This window comes from Diuraphis noxia, unplaced genomic scaffold (assembly GCF_037042655.1).
Source record: "Diuraphis noxia isolate RWA-SAM2 unplaced genomic scaffold, SU_Dnox_SAM2 contig0005, whole genome shotgun sequence".
In the NCBI taxonomy this organism is placed as follows: Eukaryota; Metazoa; Arthropoda; class Insecta; order Hemiptera; family Aphididae; genus Diuraphis; species Diuraphis noxia.
The window spans coordinates 19,251,991-19,265,397 of NW_028301715.1; the positions used below are offsets into that span (position 1 = coordinate 19,251,991).

The following is a 13,407-nucleotide window of genomic DNA, read 5'->3' on the forward strand; positions in this document are numbered from 1 at the left end:
ATTCTCAAACGTAACATTTTTTTCAGCATTTATATAAACCGACAACCACGATGCATAATTTATTTTCTAACCCTAGTAAACGGCTGATTTAATTTATGACCGTAACCCCACAAAATGGTACAAGAATACACTTATAAATGTTTTATGAAGATTTAATTAGTTTTATTATTGTTCTTAAATTCACTTGGAAAAAAAAATGTGTTCTCTGAATATGTAACGAAATTACGAAATCGTCATCATCAATGATTTTATCATTTCCGATGTATTCTTAACCATAATAGAATCTCCAAGAAGACTATTGTTTTTTTTTTATTATTATTATTATCGTTTGCGTTAAAATAAGATGAATGAAACTAACTTTTCAATATTATTCATTATATATTATAATAAGCAACATCTTATGAATGCGACGCTAAATTTGCACCTAAGAGATAACTTATAAGTAAAAACATTCGACAAAACAGGAACTTATTTATAGTGCAAATAAATACAAAAAAATGTTGAGAGTAGATGTGTAGTTGAGGGTGGGAGGGAGTGAATAATTATTATGATTAAAAAAAATATATATATTATTTTTGGGACATATCATTAATTGAATAATATATTATAATTTAAACTCTACTTCGAACATATTCTCTGAACACTCTGAAATGTATTAATTATTTTTCTTTTTTTTCTTCACCTTCTCTCTCAGCTATTTGGGGTCGGCCAACTGAAATGTATTAATTGATTACTTTAATTACTTAACTTACATAATAAAAAAACTTGCTAGCTTTATAAGAATGTTCTATTCTATTCAAATTAAAAAGAAAACTGTAACATCTATAAATCAAACTATGGCTGGATGGCTGGCCAAACACTCAAAGCGAAAAACAATATTGTTTTGTAATATCGTAAATGCAATCAAAACAAAAAAACATTAGCAAACAATTTCATTTACTTTTTTTCGCAGCTATGTGTATTTAAAATAAATAATTTTCAGTTTGCTGCTATTTGAACGTAATTTTGATAAACAAAAGACAACTCGTTGGAAAATGCGCTCACCTGTAACAAAAAAAAAAAACGATTGTCATATTATAGTATAATGTTATTCAGTTTTATAAGTCGCATAACCGTTATAATTAACATACGAAAAATCGCTAAACAAAAATTAATTACAATACAGTTTATCCGCAAATATTGTTCTGAGAATTATCAGCCCTTAAAACTTTTATTTTATCCACGACACTGTTGTATAGAATGTCATACAGAATATACATATGTACATAGATTCAAATAAAACTTTTTGGTGTAATTTGTGTTTTATTTTTCGCTCCAAATGTTGTCAGATTAACTCGACGTTTTCAAATGACAGTTCGAAAACAATTTCCATTTTAGTTTGTAACACTACTAATGATCGATGTTATTGTTCTGTTCATTTTTTATTTCATACATCATCAGCATTTCCGAGCAGTTATTTTAATAAGTAGCAATTCAATATGAACGCCTGAAATTAAAACCGATTTATCTTGCATAATAAAATAAACTTTAAAAACAGTTAGCTATGTTTTATTACTATTTATTTTTGTCGAAATTAATAGTCAAAATCCTTAACGCACGCGTTGACTGATAAAAATAAATGGATACTTGGGACTTTCTGAATCGATAACTCCTATAGGTACACAATCCATCACTGGTAATCCTCATAATTTATAGTCAATTTATAACTTATAAGAAAATTAAAAAATAATAATTCAATATTTGCATGCGTAGTTCCACGGATATTCGCAGATAAGTGACGCAGGCGAATGCACTTCTGGGGATTTTTTTTTTTGCTTATAATATTTCGGAATATTGCCTGTTCAAATATTTTCTCAATGGAATTCCGATCAGTTTAAATGTATAATATCGAAAATTCTCCACGTATGTTTTAACTGTTAAAATTGAATGCTTAAAAGGTTAATATTTTTCCATATCGATTAGGTTAGGTTATTACAAGTAAACCTCGTGATTTGCCATCAATATATATAGGGTGTCCCGTGAGGATTTACACATTGTGATATATCCCGAAATAATGGTGATATCGAAATCCTGGTTTTGTAATAAGACTCACAGGGATAAGAATTACAATTATTTCATGTTTTAATTGATTTTAATGTTTTGGTAAAAAGTTAAAAAATTTATTTTTTTATTTAATTATTTCCACTACGGAGAATATACTTGACTTAAATTCTGACCATTCCTCAGTACTGCTAACTCTTAATGTCTCTCCTCCTCTTCGACAGGAATCCCCGAAATTATTTAACCATACTACTAATAAAATCAAATTTCATGACCTTGTAGACCAACAAATCAAATTAAACATTAAATTAAAATCCTATGACGACCTGGATCTAGCTGTTTACAATTTCACAAACCTCATTCAAAGTGCAGCTTGGTCATCTACAGTCACCTCCCTCAAACTTTCTAAGACTCCTGCTATACCAGTCCACATTCGTGAAATCATTGTTGAAAAACGTAGGTCAAGGGCTCTTTACCAGCGAACCCGCTTGCCTTCACACAAGCAAAAATACAATAAATTAGCCAACCATCTAAAAAAATTGTTAGCTAAACTCAAAACTAAATCTTTTGAAAGCTTTCTAACTAATCTCTCTGCAAATGATGGTAGTCTTTGGAAAGCAACAAAAAATGCATGTAAAACTAAAGCCCCTAACGTCCCAATAAAAAAAAACGATGGCAGCTTTGCTATATCTGATACAGATAAAGCTGAACTGTTCAAACTCCACCTATCTGAAACTTTCCAACCTCACCCTGATATTGCCTCTCCAAATAACATCAACTCTGTGGAAGAGTTTCTAAACTCCCCACTACCAGTTGCTCTCCCTGTCAAACACTTCACTCCGAATGAAGTTAAATATGCTATTGATAAATACCCTCTCAAAAAATCTCCCGGGTTTGATCAAATTACTGCTGAAGTTGCCAGATGCCTGCCAAAAAAAGCGATCATCCACCTCTCACATCTATTTAACTCTGTTCTTAGGCTCTCATATTTTCCTTCCCTCTGGAAATTCTCGATTATTATTCTTGTTCCAAAGCCCAATAAACCTCCTGACACCATTTCCTCTTATCGCCCCATTAGTCTATTACCTTTTTTCGCTAAAATCCTTGAAAGACTTTTACTTAAACGTATTCTACCATGCCTAACTATGAATTCCATTCTTCCCAACTCTCAATTTGGATTTCGATCTACCCACTCAACAATCCACCAAGTTCATAGAGTTGTAGATGCAATTTCTTATGCTTTAGAAAAAAAATTATATTGTACTTGCGTTTTTCTTGATATCTCTCAAGCATTTGATAGGGTCTGGCACCATGGGCTCCTTTTCAAATTGAAAAAATTTTTACATCCTGTATACTTCCTGATCATTAAATCATATCTTTCTGACAGATATTTCAGTACTCGTTTCGGTGAAACCCTCTCCAGTATAGCCAAAATATCGGCAGGCGTTCCACAAGGTGGAATTCTTTCGCCTGTGCTCTACAACATCTACGCCTCTGATCAACCAACCTCCCCGAATACGCTAGTCGCCGACTATGCTGACGATAAAGCTATAATCTCAATAAATAATGACCCGGTTATTGCCTCCCACCATCTTCAAAATCACCTCTCCCTCATGGAAGAATGGTACACCAACTGGCGGTTGAAAATAAATCAGTCCAAATCCATACATTGTACTTTTACCCTTAGACCTCCTACCTGCCCAGCTGTCTCCATTCATGGCATCCCTATTCCAAACTCACAAACAGTTAAATATCTTGGACTAACTTTAGATCGTAGATTAACCTGGGCCCACCATATTAAGTCTAAACGAACAAACTTAAACGCTCGTTTACGCCTTCTTAAAACATTTATTAACAATATCAAATTCACTAATATCAACTCAAAACTGCTCATATATAAATCTTTAATCAAACCAGTCTGGACTTATGGAATAGAGTTATGGGGTAATGCAAAAAAATCAAATATAAACAAAATACAAACTTTTCAAAACATAGCACTCAGGAAACTTCTAAACGCTCCTCCTTACGTCTCAAACCACACTATTCACACTGATCTAAAAATGAAACTGGTACATGAAGAAGCTATAGATCATTACCAACGCTTCCATAATCGTCTTTCCTCAAATAGCAACCCGCTAATACGTAATCTTGCAGTCCATACTATTCCTGGTAACCCACCCAGACGCTTAAAACGTAAATGGTGTCGTGACCTACTTGCTCACCCCCCTGCCCTCAACTAATCATTTACAGAGTATCAGTTGTTTAACTAATTATTCTAAAAAAAAAAAAAAAAAAAAATCAATCAATTTGAGTGTCATTAGTGGATGACTTCTCTTGTCAAGCGTATCATGTTGTAAATTCTCTAACCATATAAACTTATTGTGCCCCTAAGGTATAGATTGTTTATCTCAAATAAAGAAAAAAAAAAAAAAAAATTATTTCCAAAAAAAATAAAGATAGCCATTTTGTAGAGTTTATTTTTCTGAAGATATTGACGTTTCAAAATGTTATTTTCATTATTTTCCTGATTTTTAATATTTTTTTTTAGTTTCGAGAAAAATTGCGAATTATTTAACACCGTAATGTTATCAAACGTGTGACCCACCACGCCGCGCGCATTCCCATACAACCGGCTGAATGATACCTTTGGTGTTCCTAATAGTTATAAATTATAATCATATTTTATTTCTTCAAAACTAGAAAAACTATTAAAAATCAGGAAATTAACGAAAATAAAATTTTGAAACGTCAATATTTTCAGAAAAATAAAATCTACAAAATGGCTATCTTTAATATTTTTGGAAATAATTAAATTAAAAAATATATTTTTTAAATTTTCTACAAAAACATTAAAATAAATTTAAAAAATTGTAGTTCTTATCCCTGTGAATCTAATTTTAAAACCAGAATTTCGATATCTCCATTATTTCGTGAGATATCGCAATGGGTAAATCCTCGCGGGACACCCTGTATATATAATATATAGTAAGTAACCAATCAATATATCGAATAACCATAGGTAATAACATTAAATTAAAACTTGCGTGCACTTCGCAGATAACCAAAGGGAAGTAGCGAGCAGTTGTACCTCGGTACTTTCTGATATAAGCCGTTGTTAATGATGTTAAATTTCAAAAATGTAATTTTTAAGACATTTATAAAAGGAAATTACCAGAAATGTTGAGAAATGTAATTTAAAAATATATTTTTTCTTCATAAATATAACATGCATTTCTCATACACTTAATCTATTCATTACTCAATACTTGCGAAATTGTATTAGTCCATAAGTCGTGAAAAAACAGTGTTGCTTTTCATCAAAACAAAAACAATAATTAAAAGTTTTTTTTTCATGAAATTTCTTCCGGAAATATCCTAAATAAATATATTTTAATAAACATTTTCCACTAACATCACTAGCTGTTAAAAAAATAATTTTGATAATATTTATCATCCAACTTTTATTATCCAGTCAACAATACATTTTCGACGTAATTTCGGTAGGTTTTTATAAAAACGATTTTGGTTTTATACGACATAAGCCTCTTGTTGGACAAGGCAATTACGATCCACGCATTCGTCATCAATTTGATGAACTGAATTTCAGTTGTCAAAAACATGCAAATCTATTCAACTAATATAATAGGTATGCTGTAATTTTTTTCTTTTTAAACAATACAATTGATGCCAAACTTGTCAAATCATAAGTTTTTTCTTGTATATTTGTTTATATAGTGGTTTTAGTGTTAAAATGAATAATTTAAATTCAGATTGAATTTATTATTTTATATTGATATTGCATAAATTAAATTAAAAATTAAAAATATAAACGTAAATACCTACAACCCAACCTAACATGCGATTATCATTATTGCCAGGAAGTTATTATATTTTCATATTTAATATAACATAGCTATGATGGGCTATCCAGTTTAAAATATGTAATCATTATAAATGAATCTAAATAACGAAATTTAGTTTGAGATTTGTTGATGTTTTAAGGTTTTATTTTTTGTAATGTTTTTGTACTTTTACTAATATATTTGTAGGTCATCTATTACAATTTTCCATTAATCCAGAGAAATAATATTGAAGTTTTAAAACGCAATATAAATATAACACTTTGAAATTATGAACAAAAATGTATCCTTTTTTTAAACAATAATCATACAACAAGTAGGTATGTATAATAAAATGTATAGGTATTTGTTAATTTAATTGCAATAATTATTATTACAGTAATAATTAAAAACATTTAACGCAAAATATATATGTAATTAAAATGTAAATTGGAACTAATATATAAGTATAGTAACCGATATTATTATGATCAGTAAAAAAAAATATATAATAATAATACTAATTTTAAAATTGTTTTAAATTCGAAGCGAAGCGACAAATGTATTGATTTTACAAAGAAATCTTTTTTTTTTTTTTTTTTGTGTCAACACTTTTTAGAGTAGTAAAAGTACTTCGATTTTCTACTTCTTTCTACTTCAGCATTTTTTCTGGTAGGGAAGTAAATCTAGTTCGTACTTTGAGGGGAGAGTGGCTGGGAAATTCCAATAGTTTTCAAAAGATTTGGAAAAAACAATCGTATTCCTTAATTGTTATTTACCGTATTATATTTAGCTCAATGTTATATTTAACTTGTAAAATTTTATAATTATTATTATTATTACACATATTATATTATCATAATGTAAAATATTATTTAATTGAACATTTATTATTTTTGTGAAAATACTAGGCTCTTTGCAATATTGAAGCTTGTTTGTGAACTACTTATTTTTTTTCTATATGTCCTGCTGTTTTTAGGCTCATTGCATACAGACTAACAGCAGTTAAGCCTTTTAAGAAATACAATTATTATATAGCAATAAGATAAAGATTTTACTTATTTAATTATAAAATAACTAGTTATGATTAACTAATATAGGCAAATATCTATACCTAACCTAAACATTAATCATTTAGTAATCTGACCTCCTTCAGATTATAGTGGTTTAGATTTAGTTTAGTAATGAATATATTATATAATATAATAGTATAAAATAGTCATCATATTTATTTAGTATACAAGTTATACAATTCATCGCCAAATAAATATAATAATTATGAATTTAAAAAGATGTCATAATGATTCAATTGTTTTTTTTTGCACAAGTTATACATTAATCTTATAACGAGATAAGTGAAATTGTTATGACTATAAAGTAACTATTGTGGTTATTAAAAGGCTTGACTGCTGTAAGTACAATAAGTTTATATAAAAAAAAAAAACAGGCCATTCGGAAAAATAATAAGTAGTTTGCAAATGGACCACCTCATTGCAAAGAGCCTAGACTTTTCTCAAAATGTCTAAATTTTCATATGGCCTATGACATATTATATACATTTATATTGGGCGATTTACACCCACGTCACTGCGTGGCTTTAGGTAAGTGTTTATGTTTTTTTCTCGACATACCAACACGGAATATACTTTAATAATAATATATTGTAATATATTCTACGACTTGAACAAGATACGCACGTCATTGTCCCCTTGAACTAGAATACACGTATCGTTCGACATTTTTTCTAAGTCGTCCTATAATAATATTCAGATATTATTGGAATTTATTGCAAAGTATGCGCTGGTAAAATAAATAAACGAATAATTAAATATAAATTGGTAAAAACGCCTATGTGAGCAGCTAATAATACATAATAATATTATATAACAGAGAACACGTCGTTGAAAGCAATACGTAACAAGATATTAATAAGATTATAAATAAGAAAACAATTAATAATAATAACATCGATTGGGTACTATAAAGACCTGCAATTTGGATTCCAAAACTTTTCAGGAGACACAAAAACTGTTTCGTTGCATGGAATTTTGAATGTTAGTGAACGTAGCCGCGATCTTAACTCCAAAAAATATTACTGCTCTTTTTGAAAAGTTTTTCATAACAAAATTCAATTTTTCAAAAAAATCTCAAGCAGTGTAATATTCGCATATTATGACATTTTAATTTTTTACTTTTATCGTATAGTTTAAACCTAAAAATAAATAAAACTATCTAACACGTCTTAAGAACACGAATTCATTGATATTTTATAAAACGAAAATTCAAATTTCTTGAGATTGTCTATAATTTGTTCGTTATGTCTTATAATCGACGATAATAATATGTTTTAAAGTTTTTCCGCGAATAACACGACCTACTCTTCACGGTGGGCATTTTTAACGGGAAATTCTTTTAGAAAATTTAAAACCGATCAATTTATTGACTAGTTAATAATAATCTTCACGTTATTGTTACGTGAATTTTTAATTGGATGGAATCGAAATTATTTCCTAGAAAATTGTGGCTAAACGTTTCCTTCTTTAAAATAATTTGAAGTGTACCCGATATCAGACACGCCATGTCTTAATCTTTAGTAAGTAAGTAGTGATCAAATTGTTTGCGATTAAAAACGAAGGTATACCCTAATAGCATTCAGTTATGACGTAACGAATGAAAATAGTAATCATCGGCTTAACGATTGGTATACCAAAATATAAAACCTATATTATACTGTATTTAATTGTTCTATATAATTTGGAAGTAAACAATTTCAAGTAAGAAATTGAGTATGCGTTGTTCAGTAGTGATAGTGACTTGAAAAATTTGAATTCAACTGTAAATAATTTTAACTTCAGTAACACAGAGTTATCACACGTTCAGTTCACAATAATCACCGACGACCGTTACTTAAGATTTTACAAAAACTACTGAAAAAACTATTGCAATTTGTAGTGTAATACCGACTTAAGTGTTAACATGAAATATGATTAAATATCGAATACCCGACTTAGGAGATAAGTGTATTGGTTATTTAATTGTGATAATAATATATTATATACCATAAATTATTTTTTTTTTTAAGTATTAATGATCAAAAATTGTTTATCTTAATATATTCTGGTTGCAAGTAGCTACACTGTTTTTCATATGTGTTTTGATACATCAGCTCAGATGGCCAGATTAACTAATCAAGTTATACGTGGGCATTTTGTCATTAAATTTTTAATCGAGATTTTTTCGAGCGTCTTTACCGCTGGTCACGTAATATTGTCGTTCTCCGTTATTTTTTACTGTTTTGCGATTTCATTATCACCGAAAATCTCCAATAAAGAACTATAGAAGTCAGCACTTTTTCAAAACTACAAATACAAACTCCATAGCAAGTGCGTTTTTTAGAATCAACAGATTATCAAGTACGTAGCTCATAGCACAATTCGATCGTTTTTCAAAAAAAGTATTCAATGAACTCAATAGGAATTGCAGAGATGGAGCCACAGGTAGTTTTATGCATCGTTAACCGTTTTGAATTTCGTACGTTTTAGCTCTATCTACATAGGAAATTACAACTAAAAAATATTACTGCACTTTTCTCGAATCCCTGTTGCGCCGCTAGATTGCGAAAACATTACTATGGACATTTTTTACTGTACACAACACCAATTACATTGGTACCTACAACGCGCCATCTGGTATATTATTATATTAACATAGCATTACTAAAGTTCTTCGACTGAATTTTCGTCGGTGAGCTTTGAACTGCCATCTACCGGTGGTTATTTATAGACTTTTTGGTTTAAAAGTTTTTTGCATATGAGCTTTAGTGTACACATTATTCCCGAAACGAACTAAATATCGAAAGATATAATTTAGGAATTCAGCTTAAAATGTACAATACTTTACACTAGTTAAAAATAATTATCATCACATCAAAACGATAACGTTATAATGTTTTTATTTTTGTATCACAAATATGATTCAATTGCGTTTTTATTTAAAAACAAACAACAATTTACACAGAAATGTATACAACCATAAGACAGACGCCAGTCCGATCCAACGACAATAGATCGTAATTTTTCCAAGTTAGTTAACTTCACATTTTACTGTAGAATATAACCAGCTAATTAATTTAAAAAATACTAAAAATTAGGTCAGTCGTATAAATAAAACCGGATGGTAATTTAATTCCATTTGTTTTCAATTAGGAAAGTGAAATACGTTTGCAAAAGATATGTACATAGTAATTAGTAAGCTGCACTATTTTGTATTAATATACATTTTTAAGTAACTTTTTACTATAATAATAATAATAATAACAAATGAACACAACGTACATTAAAAACGAACGAAATTGCCTTTATTTTCATTCAACTCAATTATAATACGTATATAATTAATTTTCTTTTTAATCGTAACAAGTTATACCAAAGTAATATTAACAAGTTCAAACTTATTATCAACATTTTTATCAGACTATTATGTATAATCACTTGTTTTGACTATTGGAAAAAAAATTTAACGTGCCTAATAATAATTATAGTCTACACTGAAAGACAGAAATCTACCATTAATTTACCATGCAAATCGGGATTCTTTGAAAGAAATATGTACCTATATTGCCTATACAACACGCCGTGTTATGTATTATGTTTATGTAAGAACAAAAATGTATTAACAAAAATGTTAATGTTGCGCTCAAATTGCGTTTGCAGAACAGTTCCAATCTTCGCTAGGTAATTTAAACACTAATATCTTAATACGTTTTTTTAATCTAACGTTGCAAAATGTAATAACAATTTAGAAGTAAAAGGAATAAAGTCTTGAACCAAACAAATTGTTAACGTGGTAAGACTTATTGTCAAAAACGAAATAAGAACAAGAAATAAGAAAAAAATGTCAGGTACAAAATATTACGATTACGAAACTCTTGACAACAATTTCCACGTCACCGTGGCCAGAAAAATGTAAAAATATTATAGACTTGCACAACATTTTATTATTGAATGACGCAATAACATTGTTTTTGACAACATCACCGGATGACAGCGAAACCAAAAAAATAATATGTCACTGATGGCTATACGTTTGTATGAGAATTACAGCTTTTAGAAGATTTTAACTGTCAAAAATCATATGCTATTATCACGTCAATATCATAATCATGATAATAAAAATAAACCTAAAGCTAGGAGGCTACCATTAATAATATTATCGTAGCCAGAATATTATAATTTATTGATCAACAATTTAGAATTTATAAAGCTACTATCTTAAATTATATTCACAAAATAATATGTTTAGGTAATTTAATTTCTTTTAAGATTTTAATGATATATGTATTTGATCAGTAGTTTGGTAGTATAATGTTTTTCCATAATTCTCAATATCGTAATCATATTTATTTTTATTTTTTTCATTAATAATAAAGCTTCAACAACAAGGTCATTAGTCTTCGGTAGGTTTACATTGTTATAATATACAATCAAGTTATAGTTGGGAATTACATGATTTTTAGTTGATTTTAAAGTTTTATATGTATAATATTTACAATATAGTTGTTAGTAGTGAGATTTTTTACAGTATTAGATTTTGTTGTCGACGCCAATGTACCTATTTGAAGAAGCTATCAATTAAGTGAGTATTGTGTTCTCTTAGCTATATCTTCCTCCATCGATGAAGGTTGGTTGATGATGTTTCTTGCATTAACATACAGCGGGAAATCTAGGACTATGCGTTTGATTGAGATCGGTTAATTTCATTGGTTTATCATTATTGTGATGATGACAAATGTTTATTATACTGTTATATTATAATCACGAATGTCTGATGGGGTTTGATTGGTACAATTTTAAACGAAAATGTTTAGAAATTTCAATGGCTCAAATAGTATTCAGAGGTTTATAAGCTAAAAAACAACTTCCAATTTTTCCGCTCGAACAATAATAATAGTATGGTCAGTGATGCGAAACCCATTAAACGCGGACGAGTAATTTCTTTGCAGTAACATATGTACGTCGTTGACTAACATATTCATTATGTTATAAGTAAGGCTGGGATTTTAATGCGCTCGAAAACCCCGAAAAATGTCCTAAAAAAAATGCTTTTATGACCTAAAAACTCTAAATAATGCCCTAAAAAAAGGGCAATAAATCTACAGTTTCTTTATTTTTAATAATTTTAGTATAAATTACAATAAAAAGTTACTCAAACCTTGTCCGATAGTATAATACGAATTAGGAGTACCTGCTTATAATCTGTTATATTTATTTAAAAACCATTGGTTGGTGTAAAAATCTTAAAATCTTTAAATAAAATTTCAAATTCATACACTTGGTTTCCAAAAACTCAAAAAATGCTCCAAAAACTCTAAAATGCCCTAAAAAATTAAGAAAATGACCTAAAAACTAAAAAATGCAAAAAAATGCAGAATAAACTTTCTTATTCTCATTCAAATGTACATAAAACAAATTTGTGACAAGACGAGCATTGCACAGTAAGCTTTGAAAAACAATGCAAAGTGCATCGAAATCCCAGCCCTAGTTACAAGTATCACCAACTCATAAGTAATTTAACTTAGACTAATATCATAACCATATTTAGTTTATAAATTTTTTTCAAAATTTTAAAACTCAAAATGAAACGGATAATAATAATGCCTAATGAATAAGTGTCACAAGAAGTTCAAAGAGACAAAAAATCGAAAAAAATGTTAAGCAACATAAAATTCTTTTTTTGTTTTGTTTTTTTTTTTATGTTGTTAATATAACAGAATATAAAATCTGGTAGAAAGTTCAAAAAAGTAAATTTTTATAGTTTTAAGATTTTTAAACATATATATTTTTTTTAGATTGAATTACGTTTATTGAAAATTTACAATCTGTACATTATAATATACAATAAGTAAATATGATGTGGTAAAAATATTTAAATATTTAATAAAATAATATTGTTGATATGCCTAACAATTAAGCATACTACTTAATAAAACAGTGTTATAGTAATACTAGTAATAATATAATATTTTGAATTTTAAATGATAAATTCAAAATTTTAAACAAAAGTGTAAAAAAAATAAATAGGATTGTACCTACATAATATTATCATATACTGATCATTTGAAATTAAACATTCTGAAAAACATTATGTTTTTCAAATATTTTATTCAAACTCAAAATAACTCAATAGCACTGTACTGTATAATATAATAATGTTACGGTGTTATCAAAATTTGTCTATAATCATATACCGGTAAAAGTAATAGGTATAATAATATAAATTGTAACAGAGATAACACGTATCGATCATGCCATGATGACAATCATCAATACAATGAATTATGAAAACGGTCGAAATAATATCAGAAATTGTTTGTTTATGACTCTGTGGTAGGTATATAAAATCAATCGGTATTTAAATATATAGTACCTATATAATCTTCAAAAATATTTTTTGTGTGCATACCACTTAAATGTACTAATAATATTAAATCACAACTTGAAACCAATACGTCTTTACGTGATAATTCCTT

The 13,407-nt window shown here is 28.4% G+C and overlaps 1 protein-coding gene and 1 long non-coding RNA gene across 2 annotated transcripts in view; both read right to left on the reverse strand.

The window, feature by feature from the left end:
* The window catches only part of dnc (phosphodiesterase dunce), a 625,052-nt gene that overhangs the window by 478,189 nt on the left and 133,456 nt on the right, over positions 1 to 13,407 (reverse strand). The window lies entirely within an intron of this gene.
* The window catches only part of LOC149055015 (uncharacterized), a 124,130-nt gene continuing 111,577 nt past the window's right edge, over positions 855 to 13,407 (reverse strand). Inside the window, exon 3 of the long non-coding RNA XR_016192053.1 lies at positions 855 to 1,044. This is a non-coding gene — a long non-coding RNA (uncharacterized LOC149055015). The remainder of the gene's footprint in view (positions 1,045 to 13,407) is intronic.